The 26,973-nt window shown below is 33.5% G+C and overlaps 1 protein-coding gene across 4 annotated transcripts in view; it reads right to left on the reverse strand.

Annotated features, from left to right (window-relative positions):
- Mccc2 (methylcrotonyl-CoA carboxylase subunit 2) overlaps positions 1-26,973 on the reverse strand; it is a 121,331-nt gene that overhangs the window by 53,754 nt on the left and 40,604 nt on the right. The window lies entirely within an intron of this gene.

The raw sequence follows: 26,973 nt of genomic DNA on the forward strand, positions 1-26,973 counted from the left end.
GTCTTTTCCTTAGTACGAGTAAGTATCTCCCTGCTTTCTTTCCATTTTTTCATCACGTAGTCTTCGAAAACAACCTCGCACGACTCGGCAAAGTTAGTATAACTTGGATAATGCGGAAAAACAAAAACGAAAAACGTCTTGTTCCAAACTCGCCTGGTGAACGAGGAAAAAATTCACTGTCGGCGAAATAACTCCGCCAGAAAGTATATCGACGAAGCGATAATTTGATGAAAAATTTCGCCGACGTCGTAAAAAATTATTCCACTTTGTTGCACGTTGTATTAGATTTCGGCGTCTTCATCTTAGAGTTAGTAGTCGTTGAAAACTTTCTCACACGAAATTTTCTACTATTCCTTAGCGAATTACACGAGCTTGTAATCTGATTATACAAGAGACGGGTCGAGTCGCCGAATCGTTTTTACGCGATTTTTTTTCTCTTTTTTTCAAGAAAAATCTTCGCATCGCGAATCCCAACGGTAATTAAAAATACTTACTCGAAATGAAAAAACTTTTTCAACGAGGGCGTAGAAACCAAGCTATGTTGAAATTTCGTACGCATGTAGTCTGTTCCTTAAAAACGATTTTTTTAAAATTCTGTTTTTTATCATTTTTGGAAGCATTATCACTTATCAGGCACAAATTCTTTGCCTCGTTCTCTGATCTAAAGTGATGTATCTTCTACGATTTTTTTTTCTTTAGAACCACGTACGGTTCCACCGAGCGGTTAAAAATTTGCAAAATGCTTATTTTAAGGTGAACTCAGGTTTGGATCATTATTTTTCTCCTCAAATATTTCGCATTGATTAAGCCACAGCGTCGAAAGACATCATTTCAGAAATAGGGGAAATATTCTAGAATGCAGTGGTGTCAACTTTTTGGTCATAGTTGCCATTTTGAAAAAAAAATCGAGAAAAACGGACAGAAAATCATTTTTCGACGATTTTTTAAAAAAATATAACCACTTTCGAAAACCCATTCCTAAAATATAACTCCACAATGGTATTGATTAATACAAATATGTACATCGAGGTAAGTTTGGTATTTTAACTAAGGAAGTGACTTCCTGCTCAAAATGAAGGTCTTCATTATTGAATTTGGTTGTAATCCTCTGACATTTTTTTTTTCGCGATTCACCCTACCACGTAACTAGCTGTCTTTCTGGCAGTGTTAGGCTACTTAATGCTGCATGCTGCATACAATATTCGTGAAGTCATCAGTCAACAATTTTTTTCCTCGCGAATTTCAATTGTATCTCCAAGTCCAATTCCAGAAATCTAGATCCAGAATTCTAAATTCCGAAATCCGGCGTTGTGTGCTTGTGTTTCATTTCATTAATCATAATTATCAATTTAATTTCACCATCGCGTTTTTCCCTCCTTTTTTTGGAGTTGAATTCGAAATTTAATATAATATATAAAACAAAATGAGTACAAGTAGCGAAAATGATAATGAAAGCTCCAGTGACCGTGCATACCGGGTGACCAAGAATAATTGGTTTTGTAATGTTCTGATATGCCAAAAAGGGGGAAAAATTCCTTAAGTAAAAACTGGAAAATGAAATAACAATCGAGAAAAAGTGTTTTCGAATTATTGTTTCGATGCAAAATGAAAGATTATTTCGTATTTCATTGAAACAATCACTCAAACGCCATTTTTTACATGATTATTCAATTTTCTAATTTTCATAACGGGAATTTTCTCTCCTTTTTGATAACATTGAAATCTCTTATTCTTGGTCACCCGGTATACAGATAACAATCAAGCGTCAAAGGCAATAGAAAGTAAGTAAATCAATTTTCATTTTTCATCATTGGAAAAATTATCTGTCTATTTTGATTAGACTTACAATTGGTTCTACAATTCTTCATCACATTAAAATGCCTACAGCGAATTATTCAAGGAAATTTGTGATACAACGCTTCATAAAATTGTACAAATTATCCAACACAAGATGGTTGTCTCGATATTTTGCAATATTGAAAAGATCGTTTCACAGCGGGAAGTGCTGTCAGCCCATTTCGAGTCCACAAAAACCAAGGAGAAGTGTTATACTACTGAACAGTTTTCTGCAATGTACAAAGATAATTTAAACTACTTATTGTTATTTTTGTATTTGAAGAAAATTTTTGGAAGATGTCAACCGAATTGAAAAAAAATGTACCAGAGCAACAATACCTACTCCATTAACCCTTTGGAGGTTCTCTAGGTTTTCGGGTTAGAAAATTGAAGTGCCTTAATGAGTGTGATAGGGTACCTCGCCCAATTGGCCAAACCACAAAAAAGTCGAGCTTTTGATGAAAAGTTTTATAGGAAAATGAAAGTTTCCAAAAAACACAAATGTGACATTTCCTAAAAAAAAATTGAATGTATGCAGAATTTTTTTTGAAAAAATGAACCAAAAACATGTGTTAAAAACATTGAACAAAAGCACTCTTTCAAAAAATGAAATAAAAATTGAATTGGAAAAAAATAAAAAAATAAGGTTGAAAAAAAGTCATCTGGCAGTTCACAAATTCAGCGAGAATCAAAATAATCTTGTTGGCAAAAATGCCTTTGTTTAAAGCATGAAGAGAAGAAAAATCTATGTCGCTAAGAGAGGATTTTTTTATCAAGTCATAAAATCTTTTCGGAAATCGAGCCGAAATATGGGACAAAATTTAGCGAAATTGCGAGCTTTCTGGCAGGAGGTAACTAATTATAAAAACATTTTCGCCTTTATTCACGAGATGTAGCATAGAATTTTCTTTCATTTTGGGAAAAAATGAGTATTTTATCACTTATTGGAGTATAGGAATATGAAGATGAAGATGAAGAGAAATAGTGAACAAAAACACAAATCCACAGCGTAAACGAAATGAAAGACTGAACTCGTAGATGAATTTGGATTTTTATTTACTATTTTTACTATTTCTCTTCATCTTCATCTTCATATTCCTATACTCCAATAAGTGATAAAATACTCATTTTTTCCCAAAATGAAAGAAAATTCTATGCTACATCTCGTGAATAAAGGCGAAAATGTTTTTATAATTAGTTACCTCCTGCCAGAAAGCTCGCAATTTCGCTAAATTTTGTCCCATATTTCGGCTCGATTTCCGAAAAGATTTTATGACTTGATAAAAAATCCTCTCTTAGCGACATAGATTTTTCTTCTCTTCATGCTTTAAACAAAGGCATTTTTGCCAACAAGATTCGATTCTCGCTGAATTTGTGAACTGCCAGATGACTTTTTTTCAACCTTGTTTTTTTATTTTTTTCCAATTCAATTTTTATATTTTATTTCATTTTTTGAAAGAGTGCTTTTGTTCAATGTTTTTGACACATGTTTTTGGTTCATTTTTTCAAAAAAAATTCTGCATACATTCAATTTTTTTTTAGGAAATGTCACATTTGTGTTTTTTGGAAACTTTCATTTTCCTATAAAACTTTTCATCAAAAGCTCGACTTTTTTGTGGTTTGGCCAATTGGGTGAGGTACCCTATCACACTCATTAAGGCACTTCAATTTTCTAACCCGAAAACCTAGAGAACCTCCAAAGGGTTAAAACTGGTTGATGATTTGGTCACAATGATCAATAAGCTTGCGAATAATATAATAAAACTGAGTGTAGCTCTTTGAGTTGATATTTTCAATACTGCTGATCTTTCATCTAATGTAAATCCTAGTGTATATTTTGGACATTCCTATGAATCAAAACTGAAGCATTTCAAACAAGAAGATGCTGCTATTATTCGAAGACGAGGTGATGTATTAATTTTTTGTTGCATTTTATTGATGAATTGAAAAATCATCTTTCTGACAATTTTAAATAGCTTTAAAGCGTGACCAAATTTTCTGTAGAAAAAACCTGATATTAGGAATTTACTTAATCTCACTGCCTGAAGTAAAGGTCAATTATTTTTAATTTTGAGCAATGATTGTAACATTTGTAACTCTTTCTGTGATTATTCAATTGTGATTTTTTTTCTACTATTTTCTTGCAAGAATGTTGGGTATAATTGTGTTGTGTGTACTTATGTATGTCTGAAATGAATAATAATGCTCAAAAATGTATTCAGTTTTAATTTACTTCAACCAGTTTTTCTCAAGAATAAGTTGAAATTGAAAATGCATGATAGGATTGTTCACTTTTAGTTTGAATTTGGATTGATTTTATTATAAAGAGGCTAAAAAATTTGGCATAATTTTTAGCATACAATTTTTGAGTTTTTGGCATTTTTAGCACATTGGAATCATGGAGAAAAATTGAAAAAATTATTCATTTTCGCAACATCACAGGAATTTTTGGTAAAAATGTCTTGAAATTTTTTTTTAAAAGTTTGAGATTTTTAGCATTTTTGTCGACTTATTTATTTTATATATTCAATTAAGAGCCATTTGCAGCAGCTTAGGCTATGGGCTCTATATTAGACAAACTTGTGATTAGGGTATATATACATTAAGAATCCAGGATGCACTGAAGTGCATTTGTAGTAAGTATGTTAGGTATTTGAAGTTAACCATGTTAAGATCATATTTAATTAGTATCCAGTTAACTGTTGTAACCGACTGCTATGTTTAAATTTAAAATATCTACACATCAGTAAATCAAAAAGTGACCAACTGGCACATAGTGCTCTTTTTTTATCAGAATTTCAATTCATGTTCAAACACCAGCCTGGCAAGTCCATGGTGCATATTGACTCCATTAGCCACACCCTAGAAGAAATTCTTCAAAGTTCAAATTTAATGGTGTTAGTGGTTCAGTCTATTGAAGAAATTCACACTTTTAAGGCCAAAGATACCAAAATCAATAACCTGATCCGTTATGTCAACACAAATGCTAATCATGATCCTGAGCGCTTAGTGGAAAATGGCTAGGTACTTTACTACCATTATTGAGATAGGAAAGAAACTGTTTGTTGTTCCTAAATGTATGCGTAAGGTCATTACAATTAAATACCATGATTATAAGGGCCATTATGCGCTTGCAAAGATCATTTACAGTATTTTGCTTACTTGGCTTTCACAAAAGCCAATAAACAAACATTTACAATGGCATTTTATTAATTTTTGTGTAATGTGTATGGTTTATTAGTTTTCAATAATTCATGTTTGATTAATATGTAATAGTGTTTCAATAAAATTAAAAAAATGGAAAATTCCATCAAAAAAAGAAGCAAAACTTTTTTGTATTGTGAAGAGGCGCTGTTATGGAGTATGGTAACAAAGCATTACTTTAGTCCATAATACAGAGTAAAATTACTGATCATGAAAATAATCAGGGTATGTATTATTCTTAATAATGCTAAAAGATCACTTGGTGTGTCTTATTACTCCAATGGTAGAAGATTTCGGCTTTTAAGTATGTCTGAAACAATGAAACATCAAAGTCACAAATAGAAATTGAGATTGCAACCACTGAAATGTTTAAACAATGTTCCTACCTATAAAACAGTATCGCTTCACAACGTGAGAAAGTTGCAAAGATGGAAATGCTAGTAAATAATTTTTTTTCTTTATTTCCTACTGGGTTATTTTTAAAATGTTTTACAAAGAGGATGATGTTACATGGGAGACCAAATGGCTGCTTTTCAATTCAGCAGTCAGTTCAGAACAAAATCCATCTATATCAGCAGAAACATTGAAAATATGTTATGAAGGCATGACTAAGGAAGTGCAGACTAAAATTAGTACAGATAAAAAGCAAATTTGATGTACTAGAGGTAGAAATTACCAACAAAGTTCATTTAGTCATTAGTATAGTTGAATTGATGAAGAGATCATATCCCAGATGAGAGCTAGGGGACTAGATTTGAAAAATACTTTCAATGATGACAGTGATTGTGAAGGTAATTAATGCAACACCATTCTGTCTTAATTCAATTCACTCTTGTTTGTATCTCTAATGTAAATTGTTGAATTAATTCGCGCAGGTGCACAATACTCATATATCACCGTGGAAGAAGATAAAGCAACTGTAGACAAACCTGAAGCTATTCAGCAACCTTCACCTGGCACTCTAGGTCTGGCCAAGACTATCTACTTTCAGTCCTTGCGTACAGGTCACTCCTGCATCTTCTAAAATAGATGGAGCAAAATGGACTCCAGCTATGTTAAGATAGAGTAGATCTGAAGAATTAAAATTTTCCACAAAGAAAGATTCCTTGAAAAACGAGAATAACTCTCATGATAGTAAGTGAAATGATTTGACTGATGAATTTCTATTTTGTATGTACCGTACATACCACTCTTCCCCCAATACATTTTAATTTTCATATGTTTGTACATTGTGCAACAAAGCAATGTGCATTCAACGATAAATTGTCTGCTAGGGCTGTTGAAAAAGTATAAAATGAGTATAAAATTCCAAGCTGAAAAACATGAAGCAGAAATGAACCACTAGATTTGCAGTGCAGAGGAAAAAAATCCTTCAACTATGAATTTACCATGCAGAGTAGAGATGATGAGAAATTTTTAATGGAAACTTTCTGGAAAATTTTCAGAATTATTTCTATGTAGAACCTTTCGAATCCATAACTTTCCATGGGAATTTCATGAAAATGAAGAAAAATTGTTGTAAATGGTTAGAAAAATGTAAAAAAAGCTGGCGTAATGAAAGGTGGCACCTTCAATATGCTAGGCGCAGCAACACTCTGTGCACTCTGGTTCATTGCTAACATTGTTATTTTTTACAGCATGTTTCCAATACTTAAAATTAATTTCACTCTATTATTCAATTCAATTTTTAGAGCAGGGGTCACAGTGACTGCATAGAATAAAAATTCCATGTCGCTTATTTCCGTTTACTTCCGTGCACTCAATGCGTGGCTGATGGTAAGACAAATTTTTATTCTTCTTTCCTTTAACATCTAGTCGGACCACAAAAAAAAAGGTAATAAGTTCAGAAGGCGCCATCTCAAACTCAATAATTTATTTTTAAAAAACACAACTGAATAGTTAACACGATGAAATCTGTACTTATTGCAGTTCTTTCAATTGGCAAGTTGTGCAAAAACTCATTTCATTTTGTCCATTTCTCGATATAAGATTAATTTCAATTTTTTCCAATACATAAATCACGTTTGTTCCTTAAATTCTAAATGAAAACATGTTCATCAGTGGTATACTCAATGATATCCCAATTTTCGTTTGGACTCTCACATCATTTCCTGGACACATTAATATGGTATGTTTATAGTCCAGTCATTAAAGACATTTTTACAGGAAAAATTATTATCAAACAGATCTTTCGCAAATATTGTTCACAGAGGTCCCCTCAACAACATACTAAAAGTCCTGGCCCGTACGGGGTCCGGAACCCCCTCAAAGGGGGGTGGAACCTCCCCCAAAATCAGTTTTTTGCCATTTTCTCCCCCGCATTGCATTTTAGCGAAAAATGTGTCATAGATAAAAGAATCTACGTCAAATTTCCGATCTAATGATGTATCAACTTTCCTTGTATGTTCAAGGGGGGCGGAACTGCAACCATTTAAATGAGGGGGGTTTTCTGAAAAATAGATAAAGGCTATAGGCGCCTAAGAGGGGTGAAATGGTCCCCGAAAACGTTAGAGTTGATATTAGTATGGAAGGTAGGTACCATTGAGAAACTTCCGCGTAGAAAGTTTCAGATCCACACCCCCTCCTCTTTTTGGGGAACCCCCCTTTTCTGAAACTTCAATAACATATTTCTCAGCCCCATTTCAACCGATTTTGAAAATTTTTCAGTATGTTATGTATATCCTTAGTAGGTATCCCCACAAAAATTTTCAACCCCTCCCCTCACATTTACCCCTCGAAATGATGTAAAAGTGAGTCTTAGAGAGGGTTGGGGGTGAAATGTGAATTTTGGGGAAAATAACTAATTATTAATGAATAGGGTGTCGTTTTCTTATGATTTGATACCGCTGAGCACGAATATGACGTCAGATTTTTTGCTAGACTCATCTAACCCTCACCAGAGCAATTGGCCCCCTCAATTTTTTTTATTGTTAAAAAGCATAAAATAAGTTGAGAAACGCTATTTTGAGGGGTAAATATGAGGAGAGGGGGTTGAAAATTTTTGTGGGGATACCTACTAAAGATATACATAACATACTGAAAAATTTTCAAAATCGGTTGAAATGGGGCTGAGAAAAATGTTATTGAAGTTTCAAAAAAGGGGGGTTTCCCAAAAAGAGGAGGGGGTGTGGATCTGAAACATTCTAAGCGGAAGTTTCTTAATGGTATCTACCTTCCATACTAATATCAACTCGAATGTTTTCGGGGACCATTTCACCCCTCTTAGGCGCCTATAGCCTTTATCTATTTTTCAGAAAACCCCCCTCATTTAAATGGTTGCAGTTCCGCCCCCCTTGAACATACAAGGAAAGTTGATACATCATTAGATCGGAAATTTGACGTAGATTCTTTTATCTATGACACATTTTTCGCTAAAATGCAATGCGGGGGAGAAAATGGCAAAAAACTGATTTTGGGGGAGGTTCCACCCCCCTTTGAGGGGGTTCCGGACCCCGTACGGGCCAGGACTTTTAGTATGTTGTTGAGGGGACCTCTGTGAGCAATATTTGCGAAAGATCTGTTTGATAATAATTTTTCCCGTAGATGGGACATAATTGGTCTTTAATGACTGGACTATTATGGGAATATTGATTTTTTCATTTGATAAATAAAGTTTATTCATTTTTTACCTCTGTTAGACAGTCTTAAAAACTACACTTTTCCACATCAGCCGAAAAAAACGTCACGCATGAATTCCATCAACCCCCATTAATCACCTATTTTTGGATAGGAGTAGTTCCACAGCAGAATATACCACACCTCCTCTCATCATTCTCGTCATAAAATATACCAACGTGAAAGACAATAATATTACGATGGCAATAATCCAATCCATTAAGTTAGTTTATTAACTCTTAATTGCAAATATACAATCGGAAGTTGATTAAAAACCCAGCAACGACCGCGACCGTCACGTACAAATCACCGCAACAATACCATTACCAACCTACGTCATCATCGATCGTCAAACTGACGTTAAAAAAAAATTCTAGCATAAATTTGCCGCTTACTGTTTCACCGATGGTCGATAGTGTTTTCTTTCCAGTTTTCTGGAATCTAACCCCAGCAATGGTTTTTTCATTCGACGTGATTAACAGGGACGAAACTAGGCATTTTCTATGGGGGGGTGGTCGACCAAAAATTTGCCGACTGATATGACAAAAAAATACCCATTTTGCCGACTAAAACAGTGAGTTTATTGATGTGAAAAAAAATGAGAAGAAGACAATTTTGCCAATTGATATACTTAACACATATTATCTGGGTATAAAAATTTGCATGTTAATTTTTCAATTTTTAGAAGCCTGAAGCAGCATTTTTGCGTTTCATAAAAATGAAAATAAATATAAAAGGTTTGGCCCGAGCGTAGCGAGGGCAAAAGCTTTTGCAAATTGTAATTTTCATAAGTAAAAGAACAATGATTTTTTATGGGTGGAGGTTGATTTTTTTCGGAAATTTGAGCTCCCAAAAAAGAAAAGCAAAAGTGTCCAAAACAAAGTGAGGGCAAAGCTCTCAACATTTTGTATTTTGAGAAGTAAAAAAACATTTTTTTTCTATGTGAGGAGTTTATTTTTGGATTCAAACATTTTTTAAAAGTTTGAATAGTTGATTTTTAGATAGTTTGATTTTGAATAAGGGCTGAAATTTTTGAAAATTCATAATTCAAGTACCTACCTAGTACCTATGTAAATTATTACTTTCTTTCAAAAAGTCAATTTCTTAAATACATTCGACATTCTTAAAATTTAGGAGGGTACCTCTAACTAGAACAGATATTTCCCAGGTGCAAAAACCTAGAAAGAGAACAACTGTATTCAACCCGAGCGAAGCGAGGGCAAAATTTTTTAAAAATGTGCTATTCAAGTTCCATAAAAGTCGGCAAATTAGTCTCTTTATTAAGACTAACAATTTTCAAAACTTATCGACTTTGTCCAGTCCCAGCAAAGTTGGCAAATTTCGGCAAAGTCGGCAATTGCCGACTAAACCAATTTTTCTTGAATTTATGCCGGATTTGCCGACTATCTAAAATGACTGGGGGGGTGTTACACCCCCCCCCCACACCCCCCCTTAGTTTCGTCCCTGGTGATTAATGATCATCATGCAGAATAAGCGGATGGTATATTTTTAATAAATTTTCCGCGATATTTAACGTCTCACGTAACCCACTCTTGGGTAAATTTATGTACACCGTAAATCGTAATATAACTTTATTCGTACCCTTCTGCACCTTCTCGCATAGTATATCGTTTCGACTTTCTAGGATGACAATAACGCGACCAAAGAGCTCGTTAAGCACCTAGTTTTTTTTCTTTCGTGGTTTTTTTTTCTAGAAAAAGTGACATCGTTGTGTCGTCGTTGGGTTTTGAAAAATACGACGCGTAATTTCATCATGCCAGCTTTTTAATCAAAAGTTTGGAATAAAAAGCTGCCACTCTTTAGTCTTTATCTTAAGTTTGATCTTTTGTGCTCGCGGAGAAGGACCTAGACATAGGTAGAAGTAGTCTTTCAGTACAATAATTCAAGAAAAAAGGCATACTGAAGCATAAATCTGACTCTTTCAACTGAACCCATACCGTAGTCCCCTCCCATCCATCTCTTTTTAGCCCTTTTTAAAATTGTAGTTGAGATATCGTTAATTGTTATGTTGGCGACACGATGCGGCGCTTAATACCTTCATTGAATAAATTACAGTTGCCCATATTTTTATGCAAATGACTTACGCACAAAAGTACCTATTGTTTGTTTTAGTACGTGAATTTAATTACACTATTACTAAATTAAAATTAGGTACATATATTCAAAAATTATAAAAGTAATCAAATTTTTTCTCGTCAACGATTCGCTAATTTGCAAATTTTTCTAATAATCGTACTTTTTCAAGACATTAACAACACCTTTATTTGGAGTTGAAAGTCACCCAGAAAAATTTTAACGTCTAAGAAAAGTCCAGAAGAGAGTATTCGGCTATCAAAGAAAGAGCATTTCTGACATTGAGAATCGCGAATTTTTGGATAGAAAATTCGTCTTTTGAAAATATTTTCGCCTCGAATATTGCTTGAAAGATAGATATTTGTATAATTACTGAAACTGTGAAAATATTTTGGAACGCAGTGATACTAATTTTTAGACCGTCCAGATTCGTACTAGTACTTAATCTTAGCGCATGACTAATATTGATATTTTAGCAAGGACGTCAGTAAGTAAGTTGATGCATTTTAAATACATTTCGGATCCCCCTTTATACATAAACTAAAAGTAAGGACGTCTAAGAAGAAGCATCATTATTTTTCTTGTTCAATACCGAGGGAACTGTAGGCCTACTTCTACCTACCTATTCGAGATGAAAATGAGGAATGATATTACTAAACAGCATCTATCTATTTTACAAAGTTATACAGGAGAATGAAGTGAATGTAGCACACACGTTCGCCATAAATAATGTCAGTGGCCAATGAGGTTGTCAATCACTAAAATAATTTTCTGACAACTAATTCTACCCCTCACTGGATACATTTTGACCAATTTTTAAAAAGTGTTACAGTCCAAAGCCACAAAAACCAACCTAAAATAACGTCAATTATAAATTTTCGAGAATTTTTGCTATCGCTTCGCTCGGGCCAGTATTGCTTCCCTGTTCCAAGATTACAATTTTTCAGAGAATTATTCCGCAAAAACAGTCAGCTGTGTCCCAAAACTCGCAAAAAGCCAAACTAAAGTAATGTCGTTTAATTATTTCTTCAACAATAAGTTACTGAAAGCTCTTGTCTTTGCCATGCTCGGGCCAGTCACAGCTTTTGGTTTCAAAATGAAATTGATTATTCAAATTTTTGAAAATTGTCATTTAGGTAAGTACGATTAATAAATGGTTCCGGGATGATGTATATCAGAAGATCGTAAGTTGTCAACAAAAAGGATGGGAAACAGATAAGCAATTCCTTACATTTTCGTGTTATTTCTTAATAAGTAATAGTAAAGATCTTTCAAAGTTGCAATGTGACATTATTATCTTGCTTTAGGTGCGTACGTGTGTGTTTGTATGGAAAATTGTACTGATCCATCCAGTCTCTTCATAAATTTACGTTTTTTTAAAAATCCACATCAACACCAGTCATCACCACGAAAGAAATTTAAAACGCGTTTTAGACGTTTTGGGGACAAGATTATTGGGTTGAATATTTACAACATCAGTATTGAAAGTACGTATAAAACTCAATAGGTTTGTTTTTTTTTTTACCCGGATTCTTACAAATCTGGTTTTTGGATGTTTTTTAAATCTCTTTTTTAAACACTTTTTAGATCCCCACCACAAACTTTCAAAACATCAGAAGTCTTCTCTCTTCAAGTAAAATCCAAAATCCATTTTCAAAAGCTACTATCCTAGCAGATTCTCGTGGATTTTAAATCTGCCAAAATCCAGATTCTCGAAAATCTGCCAAAATCCGTGGTGAAAAAAAAACAAACCTAATATCTGTGAAAGCAGGTGGTGAATTGTTCATTAGTGCAAAAATTTATAACAAATTATTTTTAAATATATCTAGGTACTGAAATTTAATAAGATAGTGCGAATATTTATTCAGTGTGCTACTTTCTTGTTATTTCTTAACAAGGTACCTATGGCATACCTTAAAAAGAAAGCAACGAAAGTACCAGTAGACGTTTCAAAAACAACTTAATAGAATATAAAAAATATGTTTTTTGAAGTAAGTAATTTTTATCAAAAATATATAGTTCCTATTGAACAGTTTTGAACTTTTGATTTTTCATTTTATACTGGGTTATACTTAAAATGTTTCACAGAGACAACGTAGGTAACATGGGAGACCATACAGCTGTTTTTTAATGCATCTGTCATTTCAGAAAGAAATCAGACTGCCATTAGAAATTTACAGTTGAAAAAAATTCCGAGGTACTGGTGGTGGAAATCAGCATCAAAGTACGTTTACTTCAATTGATGAAGAGATCATGTCCCAGATGGGAGCAAAATGCTTTCGACAATGAAAGTGATTGGGAAGATAATAATTACACATACATATACTTATCAAGTTATCACCATTTTGTCTTAATTGAATCAATTGTTGTTCTTATCCATTTGCCTAATGAGAATGAGAATGAGAACAAATTTATGCAGGTCTGGCATTCGAGGTTCTGTAAAGACTACTCCCAGTCGATCTTTCTGCAAACATCACTCCTGCATCTTCCAAAAAGTTGAGGCAAAAAATGGATACCAGCAATGTTAAAAAAAAACTTGATCTGAGGAATTGAAGTTTATTACAAAAAAAGATTCGTTGGAAAATAAAAATACCTACCTCTCATGATCATAAGTGTAGGCTTAATGATTCAACAAATCTTTGCTAATTTGTGCATTTGCATGTGCACCCATTTTAAATTATTATTGTGTATCCTCAACCCCCAGATTTATTTCAATTTTTTTCATTTTAGTAGATTATATGTATATACAAACAACAATGTACATAAAATGAAAAAACTGTAATCTGTTTGGGCTGCAGCTTTTGCCCATGTAAGTATTTACTTTTCTATTCCAAAATTGACTACCTACATAATTATGTACTTCTTATTTTTGTGCCTTTTTTTTCTTTTTTCTTTTTCATTTTAAAAAAATTTGCGTAACTTTTTTTTACAAATTAAAAATAATTAAAAAACTTTTCATCTGATTTATCACTTATGAGTTACTTGATTTGTTTACGTAAAAATTTACCATAAACAGCAGCTAACCTTTCACAGTTAGGGAGAGAGGTTGATGATTTCACAGGTTCATGTTTGTGAAATCGCTAAAGAACCTCCATCAAATACTTAGCAAGCTCTTCTTACGAAATGTTCAAATTTGGTTGAAAAATGAAAATACTTTTAAAAACAACCGAACGAAATTTCAATACTAAAACATAAAATTGAGAAAGCCAAAGCCTAGAAAATCAGTTTAAATAAAAGTACTCCATGTATTACATATAATTCTGATGTTTTATAACATATATGAATCACTATCATTCCCAAAGTAAATGAAATTGTAATGTCTGATGGAAATGAAAGTGATAATTTTGGAAATGATTAAGTAAGCGGAATTGCACCATCTGACTGGAATCGACAAATACATTAGGTATAAAATCAATTAAAATTAATTGTAAATTTATACTACTTGTAAATGGAATAATTATTTGTATTTTATTGTCAGTTTCAATTATATTAAAATTAAGTTATTTCTGTAAAACCATTTATTTTATATTGCCCACCTATAAAATAATTGCTGGAAGAAATTACAAATAGAGCTTAAAATGAAATGATATGATGCTGTGCGACATGGATATATGTATAATATATGTAAGTGTATTATATACTCCTTTTTTTGGTGGGCGATGATACACATTAGGTATAGTGTCAAAAATGGTAGACCCTAACAATTTCTAAGCGGGAAATTCTTACAAAATTTTCATTGAGGAACTTTGTGAAGGGAGGGGGCGTGAGCAAGTTCAAAAAATCTTCTCAAGTAAACATGTCGCTAGTGACATAAGTATGATGCGTGGATTAATTAATAAGAATACGATGAAATTTCTCACTTAATGTACTTATTAGGAGGGGGTGTCTTTTTACATGAATCGCGAATCACAGCGAATAAAAAAAAATCACTACCCTATTTGAAACTGAAGAAAACTGAAAGTAGATATCAAATAAATACATTGTTAGACTTGGATTTCTCGTAATTTTTCAATCATTCATTAGAAAATTTTTGAAAATTAATTTAAAGGCGTGGATTTCATTTTTTTGTTTTGAAGAAAGCAAAAAACAAAAAAATGAACGGAAATGAAATTTGTAGGTGAAGATGAAACAAGAAGTCGAGAAATTTGGTTCATGTTGCATTTTCGAGTTTTCAGATCCATCCGGTTGTGGTTTTCAGCCTTTCTGGGTCTCGTTAATGCAGTCCCCCCCCCACCCCCCTATTTTAAAAAAATGTGGAGAGGAATGATAGGAAGCAGCATTTAATTTTACACAAATTAATTGTAAATTTATATTACTTGTAAATGGTATAATTATTGTATTTATTGTTAGTTTCAATTATACATATTAAAATGAAGTTATTTTTGTAAAACCTCTTATTTTATATTACCCACCTATAAAATAATTGCTGGAAGAAATTCCAAATGGAGCTTAAAATGAAATGATATAATGCTAAAGTATTAAATTCTACATAGCTCGAGTCATATTTACGTACATAAATACCTATAATCGAAAAATCATTAATTTGCCGAAGCATAAAACACCACACGAACCGTTCACCAAACATCAACCTTTTAAACCTAAAATTACTCAAATAAAAATCAACCCTCACCCTCCCCTACCCACTAAAAAACACTAACTCCAAATTATCTCGATACCAAACAAAATAAAACACCCATAGGTCGCGGTACACGACCGCGAATCCGTTCAAAATCACATTCGCCGGTTCGAGATAAGAATATCACCGCGGGTAAGGTAATTAAAACGAGTACGAATGCGACATCAATGTACCGAGTACCTTCACCTTCGGCCAAAGCCACGCAATCGGTTCAGGTAGAAGAGGTAATTACACACCTTGTCGAATTTACGAGACGGTATATCCTTTCCATGCATAACTACCTACAGCTGGAGGAAGGAACTGGAAGATCTGCGAAACGAACCCGAAAACTCGATAAACCTTGGCTATTTAGATTCTTCTACAGCGTTTCCCTTCCCTTCCCTGCTTCATCTACACCATTCAGAATGTACAATTCGTTAAAACGAGGAGGGAAAGAAACCAGATGACGTCTAGCACCACGTGTGTAGTATTTTGTGGGTAAAAATTTCACATACGTATTTCGTAGCCTATCCATGTACATTTCGGATGAAAAAAAAATTACCCAATACCCACTATTTCCTAACTCGAGTACATAATAAATTTAGGCACTTGGGAAATGAAATTTTAATCTAGGCGTTCTCTTTCTTAATAATTCATCGTACTTTATCCCACACCAATGAACGAAATTACCGGCTAAAAAAATACGTTAATTTTTTATCAACGTTAAGTGTTTCTAGATTGGAAAAAAAAGAGAAGAAATAAAATCCTACCTTCGTGGAAAATTTCAACAAAACATCATCTCCACAGCAAAACACCAATATTTGAAATTCAAATTCGCACAAACACCAAAAACACTCGATTCACCAAGATCACTAGATCAATCGGGCCAACAACACAATTTCGCACATTTAATCTGCTCGGCGAAGATACGCGAACTACACCACACTGTACAGAATCATACGATCGAAAAACGCAAGAAGAAGACTACGACACATGTACAACTAATACGATGAAGAGTGAAAAAAAAATGAAGAAAATTTCCTCTCGATGTGATATTTTAGCGCTGAAATTTCATCCGAGCGAACCGCAGCATGGTCTTACTTTGATCATACTCATAGCCAGGCACAGGCAGAAGAGGAAAAAAAAAGCATACTCGTTCGAGCGATCATGTTCCATTGTTCACATCACCATACCGCGTGTTTTGGACAAGTGAAGAAGGAGCATGTTACACGGCTGTAGATGGTCTGTGAATCGGATACATTGGAAAGATACAGGGCTTGGCAGCTGGTTAGGCAGATTCGTCATTGTAAAATGGTGCCGGTCGACCTCGTCAGTACGTTATACAATGAGACTCGTCGTCCACCGTTGCAGTATATCTATATATGCGGCGAGAACAAATTAAAAACGCGGTGTGAGAAACACGTGACATGGTTGGTCGTTGAAGTCGATACACTTAAAAACTTGTGACTAATTTTCCGCTAGACGAAACTACAAGTACGTGGAGAAATGATTCTACCATATCAATTCAACACAAATAGACATAGTCTCTTTAGAAAGATGACAAGCAGCAGCCGAGAAAGAAAAGAAAAAAACAAGAGATGCGAACGCTTCTATAACGGAATATTTTTCATGGTCACTGAGAAATAGATGAGTCTTTCTCGATGCTGGTTTCTTGGGTAATTCGCATTCTTCGTTGCTAGCAGATGCTATAAGGTATGATGCTGAAATATTCAATTCGCATTACGTAGCAGTTGTATTATATTCAAAGGGTGAAGGGCTCGGTTAAGGTGGCGAAAAGTAGATAGTCGTGTTTGGCAACAATATGAGTACATCGACTCGAAACATGGTACAAAAATAATATTATCATTACTCATACTAAAGAGCCTATAGAAGATCAATTGTTTCCAACCTCATAAAACACAAGGAAAGGAACCCTCCAGCAAAAGCAATAATAATAATCGAGTTGAACGGTCTCCGCCAAATCTCTCAGCTCTCACAGCTTCCGAATAAATCACGTGGTGGTTTAAACCGCTTCACAGCGAGTTTTCCAAGTACTAAAGTCAAGTCAAGGTATGAGGTATGCGCAAGGTACACGTTGCCTTCTACATTTCCCTATATCTCTATCATGCACAATTGAATTGACGAACGTTTCTGTTTCGCGAGCTACTTTTAATTAAAATAATTATGTCATTATCGAGTTATTCTGCTGGCTCGCGAATGCACACGACGAATCGTCAATCGTCAATGAAATAATTCGTTCGTATCGAGTATGTAACCGGTTCTTCGCGAAGACTGGTTCGATTCACATTCGCATTATGTAACTTGTCGTTGTGGTCTTGTTGCAGTCGGGATGGTTATCTGGGGCATGAAAATCTCGATGAGATTGATCGGTAGATCACTTGTCAACTGAAACGATCGATTCTATTGATGGAAATTGAATCCGGTTGTAATGAATGGTGGGTACTTATTTGACCACGGATATGACACGACCAGTGCACTCGATCGAGAGTGATTCGCGATGATTGCGAATTCAAGTTCAAAGCTACTTGGAAGATTTCAATGTGTTCCTGACTGCCCAATCATCAATTATTGCCTATTGGACATGTGCAGGACTGTGAAAGTAGGTAATTTTTTTTAAATGTTACGAGTTCTCATATACGTAGTGTAGGGTAGGCAAATTGGCATGAAAATCATATGAAATAGGACAAAAATCCTCTAAACGATTTTATTGCTGGGAAATGTTTATACTCGTAAGGGTCTCCTCTAAAAAATTTCAAATAAAAGTCACCAACCCTTGAAGTTGACCTCTGTAGGGGCAGGATGAGTCGTTTACATTATGACGGTACCAACTGTCACAATTCGATATTTTGGTATTTTTAATAACTTTAGAGACTTATCACGCTCATCACATGGCACAAGACAGATCCAGAAACGAGCGTCTGACAAAAACTATTCACTAATCACCAATATTGCAGGAAGTGCTCGAACTGAACTCACTATTTAAGGGTAACCTAAAAAACAAAAACAAAAATTGGTAAAGTATTGCCTCTGTCTGTCTTCAACTTCGCTTAGGTCAAATGAATTCCCAAACGTTTCACAAGTACCAACCCACTGTAACGTGGCCATGATCCTATTGGACAGGAACACGTACTAATCAAGAAGTTGGGAAAGTGAAAAAATCCAAAAACACATGACAGTGGAACTGCTACTGTTTACACACCAAAATTAATGTGGTTCGATGAAGCTGACCAGTGTCTGCTACATAAATAATGTAGGAGTTACGTCTCATCAACACGATAATTTTGAGTTGTACTCAGTGGAAGGTTCAATACCACCAATACCAACTGCCTGTTGGAAGCAGTTCTGCTGTTTCAAGTACTCCAAATCATACTTGTTGGCGATACTGAACATTTCTAAATGATCGCTGATTGAACTGCTATGAATGATGAGGAAGGAGATAAAACCCTCAAATCGATAATGTTTCTGGAGCAAAGGTAATAATTGAATTTTATAAAAATATTTTTAACATTTCTGGAGAATTTTTTTTGAGCATGTTTGAAGCCTTGAAGGATTTTATGATGATAATCGCTGAAACATCAGCAACATTTATGTTTCAGAAATTCTTAGTATTCAAAAACGATTGCAGTATTGAAGAATGTTATCACCAACTAAAATCTCAAAATGTAAGTAGGTTACTTTTATAATGTGATTGTCTAATGACCTTTCAAATTAATGAAATGAATTACCATGTTTACTGTTTTGTTTCTATTGCCAAAATTATGCACCTCCACTATCATCAGTTTTGGCCTACAGGCACTGACAAAAAGAGAGTAGAGGGTGATTGTGATCTCAAATAACCCGTATTTATGACCGAACTTGAAAAATCAACCCGCATCCTTCCCCACCCAGCGATTTTCGACAACCTGATTTTCAAAATAGAAAAATGTAATCTCAACATTCCTGTGGAGGGATAAAAAGCGTACGAGGGCTCAAAATTTTCACACAAAATCAACAATCCCTCAAAAATAAAGAGATACATCGATTGTTCATAATTCGAGGGCACCGAGTTCACCAAAGTAGACGAAACTCATACAAAAAGTTAGTTTTGACATGAAACCATCTACAAAATTTTTCTGAGTCAATCCTCCCATCCCCATCCTGAAACTGGAGAAATATTTTGGAACGCAGTGGTACCAGTTTAAATTCAAAAAATCGAGAAAAATAGTCAAAACTTGGCAGTTTCTTCGGTTTTTTGAAATTGTCAATAATTGTCAATAATTGTTATCAAATGTGAATCAAATGTGAGTAAGCAATTTTTTTCCTATACCTACTTCCCCATTTTGCATTAGCATAGGGTAAATTTTTAAAATACAAAAAGGATACACAAACCTTCTCTTTCTGTCCTCCTCAGCAAAAAATTTAAAATGAGGGGAAATGAGGCGATATGCAAGTAATTTAGTCAACAATAGACATGATTAATGTGATGATAATTGACAATCCCATAATTTTAGTAACAATTGAAAAAACGAGTGGCTAAAAATCAATGCTCTGGGATATGAAATTATTATCAAAAAGTTCAAGTTCAACACATGCTTACACACTAATATTGAATTTTCTGTAAGTGGGCACTAGCATTTCAATACTTATTTCAGTCTTCTAAAATTAAAATGATTATAGGTACCATGTCAACAAATCAATGACAGTTGAGAAAATTCCTCAATGATGAGTTCATTTGTGAGCATTCGAGAAGTGATTTTGAAAATCACAGCTATTACATCTGATGCCTGGAAAGATGGAATACATCACAGAGTGAATTCTAAAGGCTTTCAAGGGCTGCAAACTTTAAAAAAATGAAAACTAATTTTAAGTTGTACAATACAAACAAAAAACTACAGAGAAAACTCTTCAATGGGGCAGCGGGCCGGTAAGATTTATTTTTCATACTTCTGAGCTGAACCAATAATTGATCAATTTAATGATGAAAACAAATAAACAGGTAAAAAAACAAAAAGAGAACCTTTTGTTTAGAAAATTGAAGTAATTTTTAGTTATAATATAAAATTTTCTGATATAGTTTTATCAAGAAGTTAGGAAAATGAAAAACTCCAAGAGAACAGCAGGCAGTGGGACTGCTTCTATTTACACACCAAAATTAATATGGTTCGATGAAGCTGACCAGTGTCTGCTACATAAATAATGTAGGAGTTACGTCTCATCAACACGATAATTTTGAGTTGTACTTAGTAGAAGGTTCAATACCACCAATACCAATGCCTGTTGGAAGCAGTTCTGTTGTTGTAAGTACTTCAAATTATACTTGTTGGTGATACTGAATATTTCTAAATGATCGCTGATTGAACTGCTATAAGTAAATGATCCGGAAGGAGATTAAACCCCGAATTCGATAATGTTTCTGGAGCAACGGTAATTATTGAATTTTATAAAAATATTTTCAACATTTCTGGAGAATTCTTTTTTGAGTATGTTTGAAGCCTTGAAGGATTTTAACACGATAATCGCTAAAACTCGTAGAAATCCACATCAATAATAATTCTATATAGAAATCCATGTACTCCAAGACGTATAAGTATAACAGGATATCTAACGTGGGAAAAAATGTAAATGGGTATTTTTATAATGTGATCATCTCATTACCTTTTAAATAATTGAAATAAGTTACTGTGTTTACTGTTTTGTTTCTATTGTGAAAATCATAAAAGATAGTAAGGAGTCATAGTGATTTCAAATAACTCATATAGGACCACTCTTGACACATCAACTGAGACTCTTCCCCATCCAGCAATATTCAAAATAGAAAATTGTGTTCTCAACATTTCTGTGAAGTGATAAAGAGCGTATGAGGGCTCACAATTTTTACACAAAATTGACAAGACCTCAAAAATGAAGTGATACATCGAACATTACTCATTAGAACGTCAAAGGTGTCGAGTTAAATTGAAAAAAATTACATGTGCTGTGACATGTCAATTTTTACTAGTTTAAAAGTGCTCGATTAGAATATCTATAATAATACATACATAGATAAATGAATTGTAACACAGAGTGAAAAATTTCAGAAATCTGATGTTACAAGTCAATTCCTAGATTCCCACAAATGGAGCATTAAGTTCCCAAATCAATTAAGATTCCATCAACGAATTCCTAGCCTCTACAACGAAGATACATATAATCCAGAAGTAAGCCACAAGTGGAATGTACTCAACACTATTTCAAACCTTAACAACACCGCTTAAAACCTTCACATTGCTTTTACATACTTGATGTAAGTGTATCCTCCTTAATCTTAGCAATTTCTCTTCCCTTTTGGAGGGGGGGGGGGGTGGTAGTACAATACTTGCAAATGTTTTAAGGGGTCAGGTACCTAAAAATTAGAGTAACCTTACTAACAAAATTCAAGTAGGTAATTTATTTTATGGGTATTAATGATTCGGAACTTAAGTTTCAAAGGTCTTTGAAAAATGAAATTCACCTTAATTTCAATTCAAAGGCGTTGAATACAGTATCTATTGATTTTTTCGATACATCCCTTCAGTGCTCTTTTAGCTTCCAAAAATTTAGAAAAGATAAAAACAAAAAATTGGGAAAAAATTGGGAAAATGTAAGATGATTAACAAAACACTAAAAAACATTTTAAATTCTGAAAAAATGATAAAGTGTAGTAAAATTTGACAGAACCTATACTTGGAAAAACTATTGCATAAAACAAGGTCAAGAACCCATTGAAATGATACAATAAACAAGAACCACCTAAAACTGACAAAACTCTATTAATTATCTCATCAGTAAAGTTTTTCAAAAAAAAAAAAAAAAAATGTGGTAGTTTTAAAACTAATTCCAGCATAGCAACTACACATATCAAATATGAAATCCTTGATAGTAGTGGTGTTGGCAGGTGTATCCTTAGTGCATGGAATTACGAGCCCCAAGAAAAAGTCTGCATTGAAGACAATATTATATACCATAACAAAGTAATGTGACCAAACCATGGGGATCTTAAATTTGTTTTTTGTAAGTATTAGAAAATACCTGTCCATCATTCAAAACATTTCATGTACACCATCATCCGGCCAATATTTTAAAGCAAGATTATAACTCGTCATTTTTAGTTAACTGATTCCCCATCACAGAGTTGTTCAAGGGGGTTGGGTACCTTTTCTTGCTCAAAAACTGCTTTTTGAGTTATTATCCTTAAAAAAGTAGAGGTGTCATTAACTAAACATACCAGCCTGTGAAGATTATCCATTAAGAAACAAAAAGAAAAGAAGGCAAACACTTTTCAATGAAGTAAGTAAGATTTATTTCTCAGACTTTTGAGCTAAACCAATAATTGCTGAATTTAATGAAGAAAACAAATAAATAGGTCAAAAAGCATAAACAAAAATAGGGGCCAACTTTGCTTGAAAAATTGAAGCGATTTTTAGTTATATATTGTACCTATTTTCTAATTCAGTTTCATAAACTAATAGATAATCTTGTTTAAGTACATATTTATATTTTATACATATGTACACAAGGCAGAATTTTTTTCATTTTTCAATTTTTGCAATTTACTTTGCCATATCAGGACATTCTGCTCTGAATATGAGCCATTTTATTCCATCATTCATACGTAAACGGATTCATTAAGCGTTCTTATCATTGCCAAAGAGCTTTCAATACAGACTGAGAAGAAACAGGTCTCTAAAATTACAGAACAATTGTCAATGAAGTGTAATTAAACTCAAATGGAAAGAAAAAGTACACCAAGACTGGAACTACATACAAAGAATACTGAAGTTCAACAACAAATATTAGCTTATTATTAATTTATAAAACACTTAAAAGCTACTGGGATGTATAAGTTAGAACAACATTTGGAAACGTAATGTAAGCATATCCACATCAATTAGGCGATTTATTTTTGGGAAGGGAGGATATTTTCTCTTTTATTCATATCATAAATCAATTTTCCATATGAGATTATCATTAAGTGTGTGCTTTTCAGTGCAATTACCAGATTACATCAGAAAAAAATTACTATGAACGCACAAAATGATGAATTTAGGTAACAATGCTCCATTACAGTAAAACAAGAAGCAACAATAATCATTTGAAGGAAGTTCCAAACATCAGATGCCTCCAATCCAATCAATCACAAGGATGTACCTACTTAGACGTTAATACTTCATTGTTATTAAAGTTTTGTTGACATTTGATGGACTACTGTCATGTTACTCTCAAATGTTTCAAGATTCCAATACAAATCCTAGATTAGATTACATTGTACTACATTTGAAACATCTAATAAGAATCAATTTATTATATAGTGTTAAATTTATATCCAGGGCTTTCAGAAGCTCTGGAGGTATGGTGTGAAAAAAATGAAATATTCTCCCATTTAAACACATGTATATTTTCTTTGTTTTTACACCACACCTCTAGAGCTTCTAAGAGATCTTGGAACAAATTTAACGTCATAATGTGTTCAGAAAGCACGTTAAATTACGGACTATATGGTCACACCGATCCGATCATTGAACGCATTCATTCAATCTGATCTGAAGAAGGTGGAAAATTCACCTCATTTCTCATGGGAGTTTTACACATGTCTGAATGTTTCTGTTGATAATTTTTTTTCATCCGTTTCAGATTGAAAATTTCTCACCTTTGATGTAGGGGATTAAAACGAAAGTTGAAAGATGACTCATGCAGAGGAAACAATGGGTTACAACCTGCCGCCGTCGGCTTCGATTTTGTTAACTTGTAATGAAATTTTGATACATAATGTAAGCATATCTGCATCAATCTCAGCAATTCATTTTTTTGCGGAGGGGGATATTTTCTCTTTTATTCGTACCATAAATCAATTTTACATGCGAGATTATCATCAAGTGTGTGCTTTTCAGGGCGATTACCAGATTACATCGGAAAAACCCTCATTATGAACACACAAAATGATGGATTTAGGCAACACGGTGCTTCATTACAGTAAAAAAAGAAGCAACAATAATCATTTGAAAGAAGTTCAAAACATCAGATGCCTTCAATCCAATCAATCACAAGGATATATCTGGACAGTTGTAAGACAATAATACTTTATTGTTATTAAAGTTTTGTTGATATTTCATAGACTACTGTCATCCAGTACATATACTCGCAAATGTTTTAAGATTCTAATACAAATCCCAGATTACATTGTAATACTACATGTAAAAGTTGCATTTTGGAGAGTAAATTGGGCTTCAACTTGAGAAGCTGCAGTAGAAGAGAGCTATTGACTTGCCAACAGAAATTCAACTTAAAGTTTCAGCTGCCCATTTGGCAGAATGCAAGAACAAGAACGAGAAAGGGAATAAAAATAATAATGAGTCAAATTTCAACTTTGTTGCATTTCACTTTGACTACTCATTTTAAACTTCTTGAGCCATATTTGTAATGCGTTCCTTTCATTTTATTTTATTGAAAAAAGTATTTCTACTTTTTTACATACAATACATAAATTGCTTTTTCATTCTTATTGGACATTTCTGATTATCTGAGCATGTTATTTATGGCAATAATATAATGTGTTATATTTGCCTATTCGTGTATTTTAATTGCATTATAATTATGTATACTATTTCTCATTTCAGAGCATGGTCAAAAATGGCAGACGAGTTTTTCAATCACTGATAGACTTAACATAGTTATTCAACATGGATAAAAACAACATTACAACATTAACGTAAACCTTGATGTATCCTTAAAAATATAGCTATAGGTAAGGTTTTTTTCAGACTTCGCAATTTTTCTATTCTATACTTTTCAATTTTCACAATTTACTTAGCTACGTCAGAACATTCTGCTCTGAATATGAGCCATTTCGTTTACCTCATACCGAAACGGATTCTACCATCGCCAAGGAACTTTCAATGCAGTTAAATACAGAGGAAGAAATGATTGCTAAAAATTATAGAGCAATTGTCAATTAGGTGCAGTCAAATCCGAAACGGAAAGAATCAGGATCCTTAAAAATTCATCAGGATAACTTTACCCTAATAATTAGCAACAATCTTCTCGTTCATAATACCAATTGGAAATCAATTAGCTATAAAAATCAGATCGTGGGTCTTTTAAAGTGGTAAAGGCTCTAGTTACAGCTAATAACAATAATTCCATAGTTTTACATCAACTGAATTCGGGCATCTCGAAGCATTAGTCCAAGAAATAACCATGGTGAGACGAAGTACTTGGTAAATTAGTACCAACGTCCCTGCCTTTACCTTCTTATAAATTAGAACACCAGATACCATAAAGATTATATTTCTTTTTACTAAAATTTCATTTTATTTTACATGTACTCAAACAAATCCTTCCCCACCCTCTCATAAAAGATGTCAACTAACGACTTGTTATTCGAATTATGCATTGTTTTTATTATCTATGTATTATGTTACTTAACGATCTAATCATTATTACCTACCTAATTTTCATTAATAGATTAACTTTTCAATTTTCAAATTTTTTCCTTTCAAATTTCATATCAAATTTTTTTAAATGAAATGTTAGAAAGGTGAATTTTTAGTATTTTTTAATCGTTTTTTTTTCTACGAGTATAGCCCACGCAGATGTTGATCAATCAAATGAAAAAACAATAACGTTTTCAATGGGGAAGTTTTTTTTCTTTTTTGGGAGGAAGTCCACTTCACTGCACATTCTAGGTCAAATTTTGGTACCCCATCAGGATTTCAGTTCGCAGAATAAATATCTACACACGAATTTCGCAAACTAGCACTACAACGAATGCAAATGAAAAAATAAAATGCATGAAATTCACGCTCGAGATAAAAAAAAAATAGCAATAGCAACAAAAATAACAACGACGGCGATGCAATATGAATAAATAACGCGACCGAAGAAGATAAAATCTAATATATTCGCGTACGTCGCATGTTACACATAATTAGCTCGTGTAATTTTAACAAAATTAATAAAACGCCCGCCCAGCGAATAATCTGATTAAAAGCTGAAATTACTGCCAGTAATTTAAAGCTATGGGTAAAGAACGCTACGATGTTTTTTTTCTGCTTTATACTCGTACGTACGAGTATCGTAGTCTTCGTTATCGTTGTCGTGATGAGAACTGTTTGAAGAAGAGTGAGAAAAAAAAAGGGGTTGAGGAGACCGTCGTGCTTGCTCCAATCTAACCCTTTTTTCTTCTTTTTTGCTGCACTTTTAGCGTCGGCATATTAATTTAAAAAATACGTACAGAAACCAAGGAGGAAATAATTTTTAATGCGGATGAGTTGTTCGTTGGCTCCATTCGATGATCATTTCAACGATTTTTTCAAAGAGAAGCTTTCGAGTGCTGGAAAATGGGATTAAAAAAAGAAGCACGATGAATAGAAATGTCTTCGTTTCTATTCGTCTACAATTTATCAGTTGAGCTCAATAATGAAAGTTCAGATCACATAAATACGACTATGTTTTATCAACTTGAAGGATTTAAATTCCTGCAGAACAGAAATGAAATTGGTGACAAATGACAAAAGATATCTATTGTGATTAAAGTCATTTTTCGAATACGGTTTTAGGACTAGCCATAAATTCAACCAGAGCAAAGGAGCAAA

The sequence above is a fragment of the Planococcus citri genome, chromosome 3 (assembly GCF_950023065.1).
Source record: "Planococcus citri chromosome 3, ihPlaCitr1.1, whole genome shotgun sequence".
Lineage (NCBI taxonomy): Eukaryota > Metazoa > Arthropoda > Insecta > Hemiptera > Pseudococcidae > Planococcus > Planococcus citri.